The following is a 6,800-nucleotide window of genomic DNA, read 5'->3' on the forward strand; positions in this document are numbered from 1 at the left end:
AGTCTCGCTGTGTTGCCCAGGCTGGAGGGCAGTGGCGCAATCTCGGCTCGATGCAACCTCCGCCTCCCAGGTTCCAGCGATTCTCCTGCCTCAGCCTCTTAAATAGCTGGTACTACAGGTGCACACCACCACACCCAGCTAATTTTTGTATTTTTAGTAGAGACAGGGTTTCACCATGTTAGCCAGGCTGGTCTCGAACTCCTGACCTCAGGTGATCCACCAGCCTCAGCCTCCCAAAGTGCTGGGATTAGAGGCGTGAGCCACCATGCCTGGCCAACTCACTGTTTCTATGTTTGACTTTTTTAGATTTCACATAAGTGAGGTCACACATTATTTGCCTTTCTGTGTCTAGCTTTTTTCACTTAGCATAATGTCCTCCAGGTTCATCTATGTTGTCAGAAATGGCAGGATTTTCTTTTATGTTTTAGGCTAAATAATATTCCTGTGTGTGTGTATCATATTTTCTTTATCAATGCCTCTATCAATGGGCACTTAAGTTGTAAATAATGCTGCAGTGAGTGAAGTGCAGATAACTCTTTCAGATACTGATTTCATTTCCTTTGAATATATACCCAGAAATGGGGTTGCTTGATCATATGATAGTTCTGTTTTTCAATTGTTTTAGGAACCTCTGTGCTGTTTTCCATAATGGCTATACCATGCTTTAACTTCTTGTAAAATGTATTTTACATTTTTTCTTATACTCTTCCACTAATATATCCATGACTAAAATAATTTCTTTTATTACCTCTCTATCTAAAAATGACTTTCTTTTTTGTGTAAGAATCTAAGTCATCTTATAGTAGGCCAACATTATATGCTCAGATCCCGCGAAAAATTGTTTAAAATATTTGTTGGGCATATAATTCTAATTTCAGGCAACCAATATTGGTTCTCTTTTAACTGTTGAGAGCAAATGTCTTATCAAGTTCACTATATATTTGCTGAAAATGTCTTGTACTATTGTTTACTTTTTTTTTTTTTTTTTGAGATGGAGTCTTGCTCTGTCGCCCAGGCTGGATTGCAGTGGTGCCATCTTGGCTCACTGCAACCTCTACCTCCCGGGTTCAAGCAATTATCCTGCCTCAGCCTCCCGAGTAGCTGGGATTACAGGCGTGTGCTCCATGACTGGCTAATTTTTGTATTTTTAGTAGAGATGGGGTTTTACCATGTTGGCCAGGCTGGTCTTGAACTCCTTTCCTGAAGTGATCCACCTGCCTCGGCCTCCCAAAGTGCTGAGAGTACAGGCGTGAGCCACTGCACCCGGCCTGTTTACTTTATCTTTATTTTTTTAAATAAAATAAATAGCTTTTAAATTTTGCTCTGCTGCAGCAAATTGCAATTGCTGTTCGCTTTGTAAATTTGTGACTTGACTTCTTCCAGTCTCTTTTTTGTTGAGACAGTGTCTTGCTGTGTCACCCAGGCTGGATTGTAGTGCCCCAATCATGATTCACTGCATCCTCAACTTCCTAGGCTCCAGTGATCCTCCCACCTCTGCCTCCCAAATAACTGGGACTACAAGTGTGCATCACCATGCCTGGCTAATTTTTTGTATTTTTTTTTTTTTGTAGATATGGGGTTTCATTATGTTGCCCAGGCTGGTTTCAAACTCCTGCCTCAGCCTCCCAAAATGTTGGTGTTATAGGCATGAGCCACTGCACCCAGCCAGTCTCTTTTCTTTTTCTTCTTTTTGAGACAGAGTCTTGCCCTGTCACCCAGGCTGGAATGCAGCGGCATAATCTCGGCTCACTGCAACCTCCACCTTCTGGGTTCAATGGATTCTCCCGTCTCAGCCTCCTGAGTAGCTGGGATTACAGGCACACACCACCATGTCTGGCTAATTTTTATATTTTTAGTAGAGACGGGGTTTCACCATTTTGGCCAGGCTGGTCTTGAACTCCTGACCTCAGGGAATCCGCCCGCCTCAGCCTCCCAAAGTGCTGGGATTACAAGCGTGAGCCACTGTGCACAGCCCAGTCTCTTTTCTTTATGGTCCAGTCATAGTACTTACTAGCTGCTGAATCCCTATTCAATTCTGTATCAGTAGAATGTCTTCATTTTAAATATTAAAAATTTTCCATACTCATTTTTTAAACTAAAAACCTAGTTTATTATATAATTAAAATTAAAATAAGCATTTTAATTATATTATTGTTATATATTATTTATATTATTGTTTATATTAATTATTTATATTATTGTTACAATATAACAATATTTTCCACATTGTGTTTAACGGAAAAATGATTTTCAGTGTCTCCGGTTTTTGATTAAAATTAAATTAAAATTAAATATAAAATTCAATTCCTCAGTCACAACAGTCACATTTCAAATGCTTAGTAGCTACATTTGTCTAGTGGCTAACATATATTCGACAACACAGCTCTAGAATGTCTCTTAGCGGCAGAAGCTGAGAAGCTATCATTCAAATCCTGATTCTAAGTCAGTATCCCTTCCTCAACCCCTCATTGCCTCTCAAACAAGGCGTTCCGGCTGCTAGGAGATATCCTTGTGGCCTACCAGGTTCAAGGTCTATAAACTGGGTCAAGAGATCCCACCAAGACTCCAGGCAAGTAAGAGGCTGAAAGGGGAGGCATGGGTCTACTTAGAAGTGAAAGGAGACAAGTGAAGCATAAACCACTTCTAATTGTTGTGGTCCAAAGACAGACAAAGACCTAGGCTCAATGAAGGCAAGAAAAAGCAGAAAAGAATGCAGCTTCAAGTTCAGTTCTGAGATGACTGTTGTCCAAAAATGAGGTATGGGAACAAGGAAAGGCTGAAAGCTGGAGATGCCACTCTATTCTTTTATTCTCATGACTTTCTCTCCTTACTCTGCAGTTTGTCTGCACCTTCGAAGTATTTGATTCCTCCAGATGGTCCATCTCTTCTCTTTTATTATCTTTTAGTGTTTGTGCCTTGTAGGTGGGTTTCCACTTTTTCAAAAGTTGTACAGTTCCCTCCATCTTGCAAACCTTTCCCTCTCCTCCCTGCACTAGTGCCTTTAGGTCCAGTCCATTCAGAAAATCACTCCATTATTAAAAATACTCAGAATGCCTTCTCTACCTAAATTGATTTTTATTCTACTTGGGGTTTGTTGGATTTCTTGAATGTATGAGTTTATAGTTTTCATCAAATTTGAAAAATGTTCTGCCATTATTTCTTCAAATAGTATTTGTGTTCTCTCAGCCCTCTTTTAGGATTTTAGTTACACTATTTTAGAACATTTGACATTTTTTCATGGGTCACTGAGGTTCTATTTGTCTTTTTTTTTTTTTTTTTTTTTTTGATAGGAGAATATGCGATTGGCTAACAAGAACTATAAAAAACTTTTTTTTTTTTTTTTTCTTCCTAGAGTGTTGCTCTGTCGCCCAGGCTGGAGTGCAGTGGCACGATCTCGGCTCACTGCAAGCTCCACCTCCCAGGTTCACGCCGTTTTCCTGCCTCAGCCTCCCAAGTAGCTGGGACTACAGGCACCCGCCACCACACCCAGCTAATTTTTTGTATTTTTAGTAGAGACGGGATTTCACCATGTTAGCCAGGATGGTCTGGATCTCCTGACCTCGTGATCCACCTGCCTCGGCCTCCCAAGGTGTTGGGATTACAGGCGTGAGCCACCACGCCCAGCCTTAAAAAAACTATTGTCAATATGTTTAAGAATTTAAGGGAAAACATAAAAAATGTTGAGGAGCAAAATTGAAACTATAAAAAAGAATACAGTGGAATTTCTAGAGCTGAAAAGTACAATATCTGAAATTTAAAAATCATCGAATGGGCTATCTCACTCTGTCCCCCAGGCTGGAGTGCAGTGGTGCAATCTTGGCTCACTGCAACCTCCGGCTCACTGCAACCTCCACCTCTCAGGTTCAAGCGATTTTCATGCCTCAGCTTCCCAAGTAGCTGGGACTACAGGTGCATGCCACCACACCCAGCTAATTTTTTTTGTATTTTTAGTAGAGACAGGGTTTCGCCATGTTGGCCAAGCTGGTCTCAAACTCCTGGCCTCAAGTGATCCTCCTGCCTCGGCCTCCCAAAGTGCTGGGATTACAGGCATGGGCCAATGTGCCCAACCTGTCTTTTTTTTTTCTTCTTCTCGTTTTCGTCCTCTCTGCCATGTGGACAGTTACTATTGCTATATGTTCAAGTCCACTGATCTTTTCTTCTTCATTATTTAAGCTGCTGTTAAGCCCATTCAATGAATATTTTATTTCAGACATTGTACTTTTCAGCTCTAGAAATTCCATTGTATTCTTTTTTATAGTTTGTCTTGCTCAACATTTTTAGGTTTTCCCTTAAATTCTTAAACATATTGACAATAGCTTTTTTATAGCTCTTGTTACCCAATCGCATATTCTTCTATTATTTCTGGGTCTGTTTCTGTTGACTGATTTTTTTTTTCTCTTGTTTATGAACCACATTTACCTTCTCTTTGGATATCTAGTGATTTTTGATTGGATGTTGGATATTGGATTTCTATATGGCTTGGCGTCTGGTCAAAACTAGCAGATCAGTTTGATCTTTTTTGATGCTTGCTTTTAAGATTGGTTAGGGAAGGTCTAGAGTAGCCTTTACTTTAGGGCTAGTTTAGCCCTACTGCATAACCATGAAGCCCTTCTGGGGTCTTTTCTGAATGCCACAAAGGTTCAACAAGGTCTTTCCATTCTCCCTGGTTGGAACTGGAATGTTTCCCAGCCCAGTGGGAGCTCAGGAAATTGTTTAGCTTACAGCTCCCTAAGAGTTTTTTTATTTATTTATTTTTGCCCAGTTTCATGGAGTTGCATGGACTCAAGGGGGCTCAAGATTTCTGGAGCTCTTTCTCTGCATACCTCTGTCTTCTCTGGCACTCTGCCTCACAAATTCCAGCCTCCTCAGTCTCCTCAAACTGTGATCTTTTTTGTCCTCATCATAGCAGGATTGTCATGTCTACTTGGGTCCCCTTCTTTGTGGTCTGGAAAGTGCCTCCAGGCAGAAAGCCAGGAATATTGTAGCGATCTTTTCATTTCTTTCTCTTTTCTCAGGGATCACAATTCCTTACTGTGTATTGTACAATGAAAACAACTGTTTCGTATATTATGGCCAATTTTCTAGTTGTTGCCAGTGAGAGGGCAAGTCAAATTCCAGTTACTTTTCACGTCTGGAAGTAGAAGTTTTTTCATAGTAATCGGTTTTTGCACTGCTAGAATTGTTCTTGATAAGTCAATACAAGTATTTTCCAGAGAAGTCCAAGTATCTTCTCTTTCTTTCTTCCCTGCTGCTACTGACAGATTACTTTCTAATCTATGCTTTTCCCCTCAAGCATCTAAGGAATTACATTTCCCTTGCTTTGTTATAGCAACCATCTGTTCCTCTAGCTTTTCCTCTGCTGGTGCTACTTCAGTGTCACTTTTCCTGTGGTGGGTAACCTCTAGGGGTAGGGCTTGAGGCTTTCCGTTATTCAGCTCCTTTTGGGGATTCCTACTGTGGTGCATGAGGCTTGGCAGTCATCTGCTGGCTGGATCAAATGCATGCTGAAAAGGATTCTCTCCATATTCAATTTCCCCTTTTGTAAGTGCCCAAATATCAGCTCAAGCTCATCATTTCTAAAATGTAGAGACCCTACTTTTCTCATTCCAAAATTAAAAATATATATATTATATATACACATCATTTCTTACATACAAACTCTAGAGAATAATAAACACACATCAATCCAACACCTAGCTGAAAAAAATATAAAGCATTCAGATATAGCTGAAGCCTTCAGTGTATCCCTCTCATTTATATTTTCCTTCCTGCCTGCCTTCTAGGAAGTAACCAGTTTTCTCAATTTGGTGTTTTCAATTCCCATTATATATACAGGAATGTTTAGAAATATATACATATATATATAATTGTGTGTGTATGCATATATTTATATGAGCTATATATCCCTAAACAATAAAAAGCATTTTACATGTTTTTAGCTCCACTCATTCTTCCATCCAGGGTTATAGCTTTTCTGAGCTTTTGTGTCTGAATGCAACAGACAAACCAGAGACACTCAACAGGACTCTATTTGCCAGAGGGCAAGTGTTTTCCCAGTAGAGTGGGTTATCTTGGGAGGTGGGGGGGTGGCGGAAAAGGAGCCAGTACAACTGCTTGACTCAGTTAATATACAGCCATGGTCATCTTAGGAGAAGAGCAATTCTGGCTACAGCAAGAGTTTGCCATTTGGTTTTGTTTCCTGAACTCATGGCAGAATTCTGGGAAGAACAAAAGGGTTACAAGGAAGAACTAACTGTACAACTACTACCGACGCTACCACTGCCACAAGTACCATCACATCTGTCTCACGTGCCCATTACGAGTCAGGAACTGTTATATGTGTTTTTCAAAGCATTATCTTCTGATTCCCAAAACAATCCTCAGAGTAAAGAAACTAAGGCTACAAAGACCTTAACCATACCTTTCTCCTGAATCTCAGACCCTCATTCCAAGTGTTAATGAGCATCTTTATTCAGAGAGTGTACAGACATGTTAAACACATGTCTAAAATTTTGTCCTGTCTGTAGCCTCTCCCCTCTTTTACTCCCAGTTAACAGATGTGGGATTAAAACCTCTTAGATCCAAGTCTAATCAACTGCTGTCCTGCCCCAAAGTCTTCAATAGCTTCCCACTACTTGAAGAATTAAGTACAAACTCCTCACCCTGGCATTTGAAGTCCTCTGCAGTAGGTCCCCGACCTATGTTCCTAGCTTTATCTCCTACTTTTTTCCTATACCCCAGCCAAACCAAGCTATTTGCTTTTCTCCAAATATGCCACACATATTCCTCTCTCGTGACCT

The sequence above is a fragment of the Macaca fascicularis genome, chromosome 1 (assembly GCF_037993035.2).
Source record: "Macaca fascicularis isolate 582-1 chromosome 1, T2T-MFA8v1.1".
NCBI classification, from domain to species: Eukaryota; Metazoa; Chordata; class Mammalia; order Primates; family Cercopithecidae; genus Macaca; species Macaca fascicularis.